Source organism: Thunnus thynnus, chromosome 14, assembly GCF_963924715.1.
Source record: "Thunnus thynnus chromosome 14, fThuThy2.1, whole genome shotgun sequence".
Classification (NCBI taxonomy): domain Eukaryota; kingdom Metazoa; phylum Chordata; class Actinopteri; order Scombriformes; family Scombridae; genus Thunnus; species Thunnus thynnus.
The window spans coordinates 15,731,839-15,745,985 of NC_089530.1; the positions used below are offsets into that span (position 1 = coordinate 15,731,839).

General features: G+C 40.9%; 1 long non-coding RNA gene across 1 annotated transcript; it reads left to right on the plus strand.

Annotated features, from left to right (window-relative positions):
• The first annotated feature begins 5,069 nt into the window (after positions 1-5,069).
• LOC137197621 (uncharacterized) lies at positions 5,070-13,812 on the plus strand. The gene is made up of 2 exons (XR_010931486.1): positions 5,070-5,184; positions 11,247-13,812. It is a non-coding gene; the product is annotated as an uncharacterized lncRNA (long non-coding RNA).
• The last annotated feature ends 335 nt before the right edge of the window (positions 13,813-14,147 follow it).

Genomic DNA, 14,147 nt, shown 5'->3' on the forward strand with positions numbered 1-14,147 from the left:
CTTATGGTGAATATTTAATGGTTTCTTTAGTTTTCTATGATAGTAAACTGAATATCTTTGGGTTGTGGACTGTTAGTCGGGACAGAACAAGAGATTTTAGGTTGCATCTTGGGCTTTAGGAAATGGTGGCCGACATTTTTCATAATTTTCTGACATTTTATAGACCAAACAACTATAGAAAATAATCGTCAAAGTAATCTATATTGACAATAATCATTAGTTGCAGCCCTATATCTCTTATATATCTTTTCTTATATCAGTTTTCATATTTTGCTCTATATCTTTCAAGCGACATTACATAAAATGTCACCTATACCTCATTATTCAGAGGCAGCATCACCCCATACTCATGGAAGATGCACCACTCTGATTAGGATGAATGATGCTTAGATGCTTCTTGGAGGAGGTTGATACGATGTGGTTGCGTAACCAGAGAGGGGTCACTACCATTTGACCCCTGCTGACCTTCATTTTGATTGACCCTGGGCTTGGTCACTGCTTCAGAGCACAGGCAGGAGTATAAGGTCAGAGTTCAAAGTATCCTCAGCTGTGCTGTCATGGAAACAGCAGCATTTGCTCTTCTGATGGTCAGTTTTAATCTAAGGACAGTGGGTCATTTGAAGACCACCGGGTTTCAGTTTCTGTTATTTTGTCCCACCTTTGCAAGGTTTGTTTTTTACTTCATCAAAGCTCCAAAACTATGAGTGTTTTTTTTTTTTATGTAGCTACAGCTAAACTTAAAAAATCATTATTGTGGACTGATATCAGGAAATATCAGAAAATACTGAAATACAGACAGACGATTCTTCCTGAGTTGTTTTTCTTTTGAAGACAATGTTGCTGAAAATTTGCCCTGTTGTATCGATTTCATGTGCTCGTTACATTTTTACTGATTAGTTTCATGTATTTTACAAGCTATTGTCATATTTTTTTATGCTATCTTGAGGCTTTCATCCCAAGCGTGCTGTGTGCAGCAAAGCATAGATCCCCCCTTTTTCAGTGTTGTGACCAAAGCTTCGGAGTCCGCCATTGTGGTCAATCGAAACACACCCGTGGTTTGTTTTTCCACTTCCTGTTTGTGACCGTTGTGAAGGGTTTCCTTGCAATCAGTGCTGCGGCAGGAGGGGGGGGGGGGGGATCAATACTTTTAATGCAACGTGTGGCCAATGGAATAAGGGAATGATTTATGTAGGGATGGCTACCTCCCGAATCAGATGGGATTTGTGTTTGGTGGTTGGATGAGTGGAGGGGAGGAGGGGACGGTGGCACAGTGACCCAAAGCAAGAAAAACTATAAAAGGTTAAAAAAAAAAAAAAAAAAAAAGTGCGCTTCGCTGCTGTTGATCATGGCACCACTCCTCTCCTCTTCCCGCTGTCCCTCTCCTCTCTTTTCATCTCTCAAACACACCATGCTCTCTGACTGTCCCGCTTAATCTTAGCACTGTAGTATTATGAGACTAAAGAAAGACCGACGGGACGCACACTCAACACACACACACACCAGGAGTTTAGCAGGTTGTGGACCACCAGCCAGAAACAGCATATGTCCCTCTCCTCTCCAGATTAATGAGAGCATGTTAATATTACCGTACAGTCAGAGAGGAGGGGATAGGGGCAAGGGCTAGGGAGGGGTGGCAGATGAAAGGTAGAGGGAGAGTGTAAGAGCCTCGCAGACTGAGATTCAGAGGGAAGCACGAGGCAAGAGGAATGAGAGCAAGTCTGCGAGGGAAGGAAGGAGGGAGAGAGAGAGAGAGAGAGAGAGCAAGTCTTGGAAAGAGACAGAAAGATGGAAGTGTGGAGGCGGGAAAGAGCGAGAGAAGCGAGGACATAACAACCATAGAAAAATGTGTGTGTATGTGTGTGCGTGTGTGTGTGTGTGTGTGTGTGTGTGTGTTTGCTTTATTGCAGTGGCCCCACCTACCCCTCCATCCTGTTAAGGAGGCACAGTCCTAAGGAGGAGGGGTAGGATCCCCTCCCTGAGCCACTGACACACATACATACTCTCTTTCTGGCTCATACACACACTCTGCTCCGTGAGGGAGCAGTCGCTGAAGAGCTCTGGATAGACCATGTAAGGTTCTGCAGGTGTCCCACCCTTCCCTCCATCACATGGATGCTTTAGAAGGTACTATTACAATTTCTTTCTTTCTCCTTTCTTCCATTTATCCTAATTTTTCTGTTTCTTTGGTTTGCTCTTTCCTTCTCCGCTTGATTTTCCTCTCCTCATGTATTAGAGTAATCCGTGAGCCTCTGCTGCTAATGTGTATGTGTTTGTGAGATTGCATGTGTGTCTGTGTGAGACTAAATGCATGTTTGTGTGGTTGTTTACAAGCTCTAGTATAGCCGTAGGTCTGACAACTTTAGCAGAGTGGATTCTATTAGCTACATGTGTTTCAGCTCGATTTGATTTCATAAAATTTATAAGTAATGCCTTTTTCAAAACTAATTTTACGGGGGTCAAGGGTTTTTGGCTGCTTGTTGCATTATTTAGTCTTGCATATTATTTATTTTTATTGGCGCTCAACTCTTAGGGGTGGAGGGAGACAAAGCGCATTATGTATGCCTTGTGTACACCCTTAATATGCCTATTCATGGTTTTTGGGTAGAGGCTTTCAGTCAAATCAATTCTAGAGAAATACATGGCAGGATATTTGCAGTAACAGCAGTATTGTGGTTGTTCGGGTGTGATATTGATGATGGTGACTGTGAAAGAGTTAGAGATGAACAGAGTGAATTTTGGGAGTTTTTTTTAGTCTGTTAACGGTTGTCCCATTGCCCAGCGTTTGTTACAGTAACACTATTTTAAAAACTATTAGTCTGTTAAGTCGTACCAGGCAAAAAAGAATTGTGAGTCATGTAAGACTTAATTAGTTAAGTGCCGAACCAGATTATATGCTTTATTAGAAAGAAATAAGTCAGAGATGGCAGCAAAAATGGCTAGTAAGCCTATAACGTGGTGTGTGTGTGTGTGTGTGTGTGTGTGTGTGTGTGTGTGTGTGTGTGTGTGAGAGAGAGAGAGAGAGAGAGATAGAGAGAGAGCACATGTCTTGCATGTAACGTGCTGTATTGGCGAACACCCAGTACACCCTTTTCTACTCAGACTGGAGATTGAGCTACAATGTAAGAACACTCCTCTAATATACTGATAAAATTATTTACTCTAGACATTTTATTTCTTTGTGCAACAGAAACATAAGTTCTGTATTTGTTTTAATTCTATATTTAACATATCTATTTTATTTGAAACATTGAGCTTTCACATGCGATGACTAAGCTAGAATGTTTTGTCTATATGATTTGTTTGAGAATTTCTTAAATGAATGAAGACATTTGACTCACTCTCATAGTTTTTGTTTGTTTGTTCAGGACACAATAATGACCGCACATTCTGTAAATGACCATATTTTTAACAATGTTGAAGTTTGCAGGACGGCCCTACTCTGATTGCCAGGGTTACTCAGAATTTGTCCAGGTCATTACATCCCTGTTTGGAAATCAAATTGGTGACTATTGTTCAAACAGACCTGACAAACAACCCCAAAATCCATCCTGCAAATCTGTTTCTTCAACAATATCTCCTCATCATCCCTTTCTTTCTTCTGCTCATCCTTTAGGTTAAGGGAGCGTCCCCCCCCCCCCTTTTTTTTTTTTTTTTTAGGCTTGTATTGACCTGTTAATAGTATTATCCACAGAGCGTGTGGCAGGGCCAGGGTCACATCCCTCTAGGGTTTGGATGGTCAGCCCTCTGGCCACAGTTTGGTCAGAGAGTGGCCAATAGGACCTAAGCTTGTGGTCATCCTTCAATCTAGCTCCTTTCACATCAGAGGTCACACGAGTCAAAGGGTAATAAGTTTAACCCCTCGAGGGGTGAGAAGTCAGAGGTCACAAACAAGGCTATAGGGAGAAGGTTTGCATCATCAATCAGTGGCACTCCTGGTTATATCTGTGCGTATCGATGACACATGCTCGTTTCTGCCAATCTCATTTGCATGGCTTGCTAAGCACAAAGGGCGGCCATTATAATCATATAAATGTGAATGAAGAGGCACTTTTAAGTATTGTTCCATCTTATACAATAATGTTTTAACCTCTTTGTTGAAATGTAACTCAATTTATTCTGCTGATGTTTAAATTAGATCCTGATTGTTTGTAAAAATCCATAGAACCTTCATTAATGGTTATGATGCTTAGTCGATTTCCTCAAAAAATACCTGTAAAGAAGAAAATATATTCTCTTCGCAGGAATCTGGTGTTTGGTTTTTCCATACCTGATTTGTTTAAATACTAAAAATGACAATTTTCACTATTCAGTTCGTTTATTTCACCAGTGTACTAATTTATTCAATATGTAGACTGCTTCTATGTGTTTGTGGCTCTAGCATGCCACACCTTTAATACCACAGTGCACTGAATGGGAGCCGCTGAAAACGAGGCCTATATCAATACGTTGGTCTGTGTTTGTCCTATTTGGGAGGGAAAAGTAGCACTTTCATAGCTTCATGTGAATGATGATGCATTTATTTGTTGGTATGTTGTGTTTTTAGTGCCCTTCCACTATTTTCTGCTAATATACATCATCGCCGCCTCACAGGTATCTTCAAATACATGTAATCATTCAGCGTTCAAAGGAAATCTGACTAAAATAATGTTGTACAGTGTTAGTGTGACATTTTCTTAAATTCTACCACAGATGAGCAAGTGTGTCCCTCCTTGTAAATCTCAAATGGTGCTGCTGTGCTGATGTTTCAGCATCTCCCAGAGGTCTCCTCTCCCTGGCTGATGTTAGCGATGTGTCAGCTTTAAGCTAGGCCTGCCTGCTAGGCTGCTGGGGCAGTGGTGGCGACCAGCCCAGCCTGGCCAAAAGCCAGACCAGACATGTCTTGGCACCCAACAACAGAGACGTGAAAGGATCACGGGTTTGGGGGGGGGGAGGGGATATGCTCGTACAGTAATGCAGTATTGTTGATCCATATCATCAACAAAGTGTAATGACGTTAATATTATGCACAGTTCTTAAGGATTTCAAAGATTAAAGATTTTTTTTTTCCCTGGCTTTTCTTCTTGATTCAACAGTGGACCGTGATGGGAGAAAAGAAAAGATGGGAGGGAGCAGGGGATGAAAGAGGACATGCGACAAAGCTCCCAGGTCGGTCTCCAAACCCGGATGTCGTAGTTACTGTGCATGGTATGTTCCTTCACCAAATGAGCCGCCATGACGGGCCTGATTTGTATTACTTTAAAGGAGACTCCACATGCACGTTACACATATGGCTTGTGGTGCATATATGTTAAACTGAGCACACTATAGGACATGTGCACGCCATTAAGTGTGTGAATAAGAGAGATGTACATGTTGCTCAGTCAGCTATTGCACAGACAGAGACTATCAATCACAAAAGCACGGTGAGCCGCATTGCTCTTTTGCTGGTCCCTCAAGTCCTTTCTCGGGGCTGGAATTACACAGCACTTTACCTGCAACCCTGCAATTTTCTGGACTCCCGTCTCAACCCTGCACCGTAACTCACGCAACACATTTGCGCGGTGCCATGTCTTTTTAAACTTTTATGACCAGAGGAGAAATTGTATGATGTAACTTATAAATCAGCCTCTTATACACAGTCAAATAAAGTCTAATTTCCCCCTATTTGTATCAGGCTTTGATCCTCTAGTTGCAGTAATATCCGCACATGATGATGTCTGTAATGCTTGTGGCTTCTACACTCTTAAAATTCTAAAATAAGAGTAATATATCAAATAAAAAACAGAGGGATGGGCCACTTCTTGCGGTTGCATTGAAACGTCACCCTTTAACACACACTGTACAGTACAAGGCATGTTATTGTAGGTCTTACCCTCGCTGTAACTACTGTACACCTTTATTAACCTCTTATTGATGCTTCCACATGCCTGCTTGACATCTTTCTCACTACATGTTCCTGGGGTCAATTGCTAAAGAGCTCTGCATGTGCCTCCCTTCCATCTGCAACTGCCCGTTTATTTTGTCATCACGTTTGAGGAATATCAATAGGCACGTTTCTCCTGTGCCTTTTGTTTTGCCTTTAACCTACAGTTTTTGTTGTTCTTACAAAACTCCCTAATTTCCTATTGTGAATTCTTTTACAAACTTAAAATTTAACAACATATTTCATTAAACTAAGAAATGATGTCATCAAATGAACTATAGCTCTATGGTATAGGTAAAAGCCAGCTGTAGTTGATAGACAAGTGTAAAGACCTTGGATAAAAGAAAACGTTGGGGAGCTGGCTGAGGGCTCTTTTGCAATATTGGCAACAGTTTTGAAGAGCGCGTGTGATAAGCAGCAGGTGGACTGGTTATTGTTTTGATAAGAGCAGTTGACCGATCGGGTGGTCAAGGTCTTGTCTTTCAAACATAGTTTGATCAGCTGAGAGGTTCACTTCACATTTATCTGCGGCGGCTAACATAAAGCATATAGAGGAAAAAAGCACACCATACAGAACTACTTGTGTTAACAAGATAATAAAAAACGCTAGCACAACCACATTGTATTCTTTCTTTTTCACTATTTCGGCCTCTTGGCACGTGTAGAATAAAAGAGTCGGAAAACAAATATTATTAAAATATTAAAGAAATTAAAGTTTCAACTGTTTTTTGTTTTTTATCCTTAGATGTAGAATGAAACCTGCCCTCTGATAGGACTTGCTGAAGTGATGTGTGCGGGCTTGTCAAGAAATGCTCTTTGTAAAGGTCACACATTACTGCTTGCAGTGTTGTGATGTGGCCAATAAAACAGCCAATAACTGACCCTGTTAAACATGCACTAATTACAACATTTTGTCCGAGGTTTCATCCTCAGGATTGAAGATGTTGTAATTTAAAGAGATACAAAGTCGTCCTTGTAAAATTAAATACTTGTTTGCAGTTCCACTCATGAAGCTGTTTTACAATCAGACTTCATCTTAAGTAATGATTTAACCAGAAACCCAACATAGAGTAACATAGAGTAGTTATTAAAAAACAGACCTTGATAAGGAAATGATGATACCTTTCCACAAACTGAAGATTAGATATAAAAGAACTTCCTTGTGTGTACATTGGGGTGCTGCAGGTTTGAAAGTATACATCCGTGTAGCCGGAGTTGAGCCGTGTGCACACATTGTGAAGTTCATTGACGTACAGCAGATGACCCACAGGTTACCACACTAACACTTCCTTCAACTTAGAGAGGAGCCCGCAGTGAAACTTGCTTTTTTTGCGGTCCAATCTTAATTATGACACATTTTAAAAGGCGATATATATTTATACTGTGCAGGAAAATCTCATTGTTCCAGTTTATAATATAAAAGAGAGCTGAAATTTTAAATTATATCATTACTTTTTTGTTCTGTATTTTTATGAGTCAAAAGTAATCATACCACGGGACCTGATTTCATTTAAATGAAGGACCTCTTATAAATGAAACCTCAGATGTTTTAAGAGCAGAGGGGCGATATTCTTTTGGGGAGATGGTTTGGGTTAACATTTGATGTTCCCCTTTAGAGGCTTTATAAAAATGACTTGCGACTTTATGTAAGATTGGGTGATGGTGTATTTAGAATGTGCTGTTTCAGGTAAGGGGAGAAGTTGATAAGATGGCGAGGCCTCATCCAATGTCGGCGCTGTCTGTTAAATCAAGGTGATGAACGGGGACCTTGAAATGACCAGAGACCTATAACAGAATGCTCCCTGGGAAAAGGCCAGCCGTCCAATGGGCCTAAATCGACTCCCCGCTCATTTACATGAGACATAAATTCACATTTAAATGGCAGAAAATTGCTTGGATGGCTGATACACTGGGGCATATGAAATTATAATTGTAGTCAGCCGTGTGTGTGTTTGTGAGGGTGATATAAGATTGAAGAGATGTGTGGAGGAATTATGCGTCCAATAACTGAGATGGGATATAAATATGGTGAGGACAGTCGGTGTGATGTGCCATCGGCCCATTTCATCTGAGACCGCAGTGCAGGGCTAAATATCAGCAGGTCCCACACCGAGCCACTGGTAAATTAAAAGACTGGTCTCCCCAGCACGACAGAGAAGTGTTTTATAATAAATTATCAGTCTCTTCTAAAGATTGTTCACCTGCCAGCAGATTGTTTTGGGTAAAGGTGAGATTAGTAGTGCTGCGACTAACGATTACTTTTATTATCAATTAAATTTGTTGATTAATTTCTCGACCATTCGTTTGCTCTATAATAGTCGAAAATATTGGAAAAGTCCAATGCGATGCCTTCAAATTCTTGTCTTGTTCCGTCCGACCAACAGTCCAAAATCCAAACATATTCAGTTTACAATGATTATAAAACGGGGAAAAGTGGCAAATCTTCACTTTGGAGAAGCTGGAACTGGAGAATCTTCAGTGTTTTTCCTCAAAAAATTACAAAACAAAAAATCGCTTGTCCAGATATTTGCAGATGAATCTGCTGTCAGCTGAATAAACGATTAATCGACTAGTCATTGCAGCTTTGTAATTCCAGATTTGTAATCCTGGTGTATACATGCACATGACTACTGATGACAACTTATACCAGGACTTCTCTGAAAAAAATGTTCTTCAGTTTCATATAAATATGCATTCGACCTCTTTTTATGTGCATATTACTGTACTTGAATATGAGGTGGCGTATCCATGGCTACATTCTCGATGAAGCCATCCCTCTGTGCGGCTTGGTACTGTTACAGTTTGATGCCTTTTACTCTGCCAGACCCATTCTGCCCCCCCCCCATGCTGCTATTCCTCTTTCCCTCCCTTTCTTTATTCATTTTTTTTTGTCTTTCACCTCTGCAGTAGGACTCCTCTAACGGAAAAGCTGGAACAAATACACATGTCACATCAGTTCATGCAGATCCCAATTGTTTTTAGCCAGTGTGCACCTCTGAGAGGTCTGTGGGTTCCCTGCGTTTCTCAGCATGGCATCGTAAATACAACCCCACACCATTTCACAACGCTTGCACACTGTGCTGCTCATGCACTCGCTTTTACAGACTCATATATAGTACGTCTACATGCAGCATTTCTCTGCATACACTCTCTCACACTGCACCGTTATCTCCATCTGAGTCTCACCCCACATCATTCAGTCCTAACTGGACCATCAACAAACAGTACAATATAGCTCACCAGGAGGCCCCTTACAGACCTGTTTCATAATTTGGGCTGCTCTGTCCATTGTATCGGCCTCCTTTGATAAATTTACCTCCAACTGATACAATGCGTCAGTCTTTTTGTTAGAGGAAGACAATTGCTTGTACAGTGGAGGTCCGGGGCCTTAATGAAGTGCTAAAGCACACACATTGGCTGCAGGGCACAAAGGTCATTTTTTGCTCTTAACGTTAGATGACAGCTAACGGAGCAGACAACATTGTGAAAGGATGGAGACTAAAGTTCATATGGTGATATCATTATTTTATTGTTCAGTGCTGTATGCGGAGGTCAGTAAAGCGTAAAATGAACTTGTTGAAGACTGAATTTGAAAAAGCCATTGATAAGTCACAGTGAGAGACTAACTGAAGAAAACAATGATTTGTGGTTTGAATAAATTGTCCATGTCAGGCCGGTAATGTGCTGCAGGAACTGGACCTTCCCAGCTAACGGTTCAGAGCCCGTACTATCTCCTTACCCGCCAAAACAACCCCTAAATGGTCAAAATATGAGGTTTAAGTCAGATTGTTTGCAAAACAAAACTTTTTAAAATAACGTATCTAATTTTGTGAGGATTTTTTGTCATAGTGAAGCAATGATGTTATTCAAAGTTTGCTCTGGCTGTTCTGATCTTTATTTTCAAGTTTAACCCTACAGCAGGGCTTGTGGATGCCCAAGACCCGGGCTACAGGTGTAGACAGAACAACATACCATGATTTAATTTACAAAAGTAAAAAAAGTATGAAATAAAAAAATACATTCACAGCCACTTCATTACAGTCTTCAATGAAATAAAAAAATACATTCACAGCCACTTCATTACAGTCTTCAAAGAAAGCTGTTTTGTTTGATAATCCATAGTGCATATCTTACATGTTCCTTTTCAAAACCAAATTAGTAGTTGATTACAAGCACAGCTTTCGTTTGCATAGCTTTTAACCTGAACAGTTTTAAAATGTTTGAGCGAAAAGTAAGTCTTTACTGAAATTAGATGCTTTATAAAATATATATATATATATGTGTGTGTGTATATATATATATATATATATATATATATATATATATATATATATATATATATATATATATATATATATATATATATATATATGGCCTATCAGATATCAGATGAGTAGAATTATCTTTATTCTTCCTTTTTAATAGCAGTGTTGCATGATTTTTATGCTAAACTGTTGGGGGACAGGTTGGGGGGGCCTCATGATGTTGGGACAGATGGCATTTAGCTCTAGCTGTGCCGAGCTCAGTGGGACCCGAAGCTTAAGAGGTTAGGCCTGTCAAAACCACTCTGTTCATTCACTGCCTAACAAAGTGTGGACTGTCAGCCTGTTCCGTTTAATAAACTTAAGATTTTTCTTTTGTCAACGCCTGAGCAACACTTTGCAACTCGATGACCTGAATATCCCAACATGCAATGAGGCTCAATGGAATAGATGGCACCTCTGGCAAAAGACTTTCCAAAATGTGTGGACATGTGTCTGATTTGGTCAGTTGAGCCGCAATAGCTGATAATGTTTTTGTTAATTAAAAAGAATATGGTTGGGTTAAGAGGCTTTTTCAGCGCAAACTATGCATGACTGTGATGAATATGTGGATGTGTTACATGTAAAACTGTGTGTTTTGTTAGAATCCAGCATTAGCAGACAAGAAACATGGGGAGAACGAGAGAGGGAGGGGGATATGACACGGAAAGGTCCTCAGCCAGAATTTAGTCATGGTGAGGGGTCGTTGTGGTTTTATGGTATAGGACTTAACCTCTAGACCACCAGGATGCAGAAAGAAATGGGATATATTCAGTATTTTGTGCCACACTTTGAACCAAGTCCACCTAAAATATTACATTTGCATCATACTTCGCCACAAGAGGGAGACATACTGTAACAGGCAGAGTGAATCTCCACCATACTGTACTGTACATTGCTTATCTGCAACAAATCACCTGAAGCAGAGCACTTGCTTCAGTCTGTCAGAGTCTCCTGTGCATTGTGCAGAATTGTTGAGTAAATATGTTTTAATTTTGCCGTCTCATCCTCTCCCCTCTCCCCCATTCCTCAATTTGTTTCAGTGTTTGTTGGGGTCAAAGGCTGAAGGCTGGTGAGTGGTGACCTGAGTGAGAGGCCAGGGTGACATCTGACCTCTAACTGGTTGTGCGCCTGACCCTGGAGGATACAGCTCAACAATGGGAGGCACGTGCCTTGGCCTTGTCACCATGGTAACAGAGGACCTTTTGGAACGGTGGGGGGGGGGGGTCAAACCTCGGTCTTTATCCTGATCGGTGTTAACCATCTGCTGCCAATTGACTCTTATACATATAACACATACCCACCACAGACCAGCGTGTGTGCGTGTATGTGTGTGCTTATATGTTTGCGTGTGTGTGTGTGTGTACATAAGACACAGGACAGAGTGATGACTCTTAGGGCTGACTGGGTAATCTCTGCAGGCAACTGTGAAGGTGCTTTATATTCTCACAATCACCTGGAGAGATTCTGCAGTTTGTCTAATGTAACATAAACTATTAAGGTATACTGTCTGAGCAACGTATTTCTTCCTTTTTATCTGAATGTTTCTGCAAAACGTTAGGAGGAGACCAGTATGTTTACCAAAGGTTAGTTCAAAAACCGTCTGCTCACCTGAAACATCGATCAAAGAGGATTTCACACTTGAGCTTAAGAGAATGATCATTGCACAATAGAAGAAATGTTGCAATGTGACAGTTTTGCTTAATCTCTTTATGCCTGACTGTTAAAGTCAAAACAGCTAGATTGTTTAAAAGAAGAAAATAGGGCAGATCATTGAATTACAGTCCTGAATGAGGGCCAACAGGTGCAGTCCACCTGGAAGAAAACATTTCACATTTTGCAGTCTCTTTGATGTACTCATGCTGCACAAGCTGCGCGCTCACCGCAGACGGGCATAACCATAACCACCCTGTTCCTGCCGGCCCCCCCACGACTCAGCAAAATACACACATACAAAATATTACTTTTTTGAGATTCTATGTAATGTAATATATCGCACAGATGCATTTTGTTCTCTTTATCATTATCACTACCAATCCTCCTGTCTCTGAGTCCTTTCCACACTCTTACCCCTCCTCCACCTCTGATTTTCCTGTCTCATCCCCTTCTCCTTGTGTTCTGCTGTGTTTTGGTGAAATCTCAGCTGGCAACTGTGAGTCGTTCACTAGCTCCTCTCACAATGGCCTCTGGGATTATGCTAAACACAGCGCCTCGGCTGCTCTCCCCATCGACCGGCATCAGCAACGCCCTTTGGAGCATACAGGAAAGAGATGGAGGGCTCTCAATGAAGATGTCACTGCAATTACACAAGCGCGTTTCACAGACACCCCTCTCTGTCTGCTCTTCCTCCTCTCACATCCCCCTTCCCCACTTTTTAAAAAAAATTTCTTTTCGACAGTCTTTTGAAGTGCAGCCTCATCTCTTGCAGCTCTTTCATAATGCATGCCCATTTTGAATTTGCATGAATTCACTTTCCAGATGCTTCTGCTGCCATCTTGACTTACAATGATGTGTACTGTACAGTACCGGCTATTGTATCAGAACAGGATGAAAAGAATAACAATGGCTTGTTTTTATGAGTTTTTGTACCATTTCTTTCACCATTAGGAGATATTACAGGAACAAAAATGTGTTTTAAACTATTCAGCATTTGTTTCCCCTTCACTGATGTTGGGGTGAAGGAAGAGCTTTCTGATGTGGATGATACTGCATCAGGAACTGATTGGCTGATGCTCAATAGCCAACAGTACCTGATGCATTGCCTTCAGCATCGAAAGAAACATCACAAAGCGCTGATTCTTTTTAATGCTCTGAAAAAATTTACTCACTTGGTGTATTTAGGTGTTAGTATGAGTTTAAAATTTGTATTTCTACCCCTAGGACTGTTCAACAGTGATAATAAACAGATTCTCAGCAGTATACTTTACACACTTGCCATGTGGTTACCCCAGAATGTGTGTGTGCTCTGTGTGTGTGTATGTATGTTAGTCATCATTGTGGGCTGGGGGATTAGGTAATAATGATCACAGAGATGTTGAGAAACTCAAAGCAGTACTTATGTTAAGCTAAGGTCCAATCTATCACTCTGACATTTAAATGTATGTTCGTGCTGTCTGGTGTATTATGTTCCCCTCTTGTTCACTTAAGACCAAACCGGACGCCTCGGTCATATGAGGTCTTATTAGCACGTTTTCTGCACGAATACGGTTTAATATATGTGTATCTGTTTGACCTGGCTGTGGGTTTGTAATGTCAGTATGAGAGGGATCATCTGCTTTGACTTCAGTAATATTTCTGTGGAGAGTTTCTCACACCTAGAGATGCACCCGGGAGGGAGGGGGGTGGGGGGGGGGGGACCCACCCGCCTCGGCCTCGCCTCTGTGATTTGCAAGCACGACTGTCTCATTTGGTTCCAGTGAGGAATAGCACCAAGGGGAATGTTCTCTCTACCTCTCTTTCATCTGCCTTGGATAAAATCTTCTATTAATCTCTATAAACTGTTTCAAAACGGCTTTGATTACTTGAGGGCTTTATCTTAATGTCTCTGCCTTTTTTGTGCATCTGTTGAAAAGCATGCCAAGTAAAATAAACTTTTAGTGAAGAGTGGAAGCCTTTTGCACAGTTATTTTTTTTTTCTAAGTGTGTACTTGCATCTCCTATAGGTTTTTACAATGCTATATTATTCATTGATTTATTCAGTCATCATGTGAGCAGACATCATTACAGTGCAGGACCAAATGTGTTTAACTGTAACTGGTAAACTCTTAAAATTAAACACTGGATTTGTATCTTGAAAGAGAAGAATCTGGTTTTGGCTAAGAGAAGTTTGAGTTTGACTTCACGCCGAGAGGATATGGCTACATGCAGAATGTATCTGCAATCCTCTGTCATCCACACCCTGTGAGGAAAGGTCAGGAGGTCAGCGTTAAGGAAGCCGGTGCCAA